Raw genomic sequence first — 566 nt, forward strand, 5'->3', positions numbered from 1 at the left:
TCTGTTCAATTAGAGTCAGAATTATGGCAACGAACATTAACACTTTGTCCTACCAGGTCATAATTATTAAATGACTAATATTATATTAAAATCATTATATAATCATATATTTGACTATTTTACTGTTCTTATAAGTGTGACTATCTCATAATCCTCAAAATATTGAGTCTATATATGACTTCAACTGTCATATTTAAGTCTAAGATCATGTTAAATTAAAATTCATTAATTCATTTTTTCATAATTATTATTATTATTATTATTATTATTATTATCATTCATTATTGGTTCATGTTTATCAGTTGGTTTGTGTCTCTTTGCAGTTGATTTGTGTCTCTGTAGTTGGTTTGTGTCTCTTTGCAGTTGATTTGTGTCTCTGTAGTTGGTTTGTGTCTCTTTGCAGTTGATTTGTGTCTCTGTAGTTGGTTTGTGTCTCTTTGCAGTTGATTTGTGTCTCTGTAGTTGGTTTGTGTCTCTTTGCAGTTGATTTGTGTCTCTGTAGTTGGTTTGTGTCTCTTTGCAGTTGATTTGTGTCTCTGTAGTTGGTTTGTGTCTCTTTGCAGTTG

Source organism: Seriola lalandi, unplaced genomic scaffold (genome assembly GCF_002814215.2).
Source record: "Seriola lalandi dorsalis isolate HSWRI2012SDOR001 ecotype SW California unplaced genomic scaffold, Sedor1 jcf7180002051611, whole genome shotgun sequence".
Lineage (NCBI taxonomy): Eukaryota > Metazoa > Chordata > Actinopteri > Carangiformes > Carangidae > Seriola > Seriola lalandi.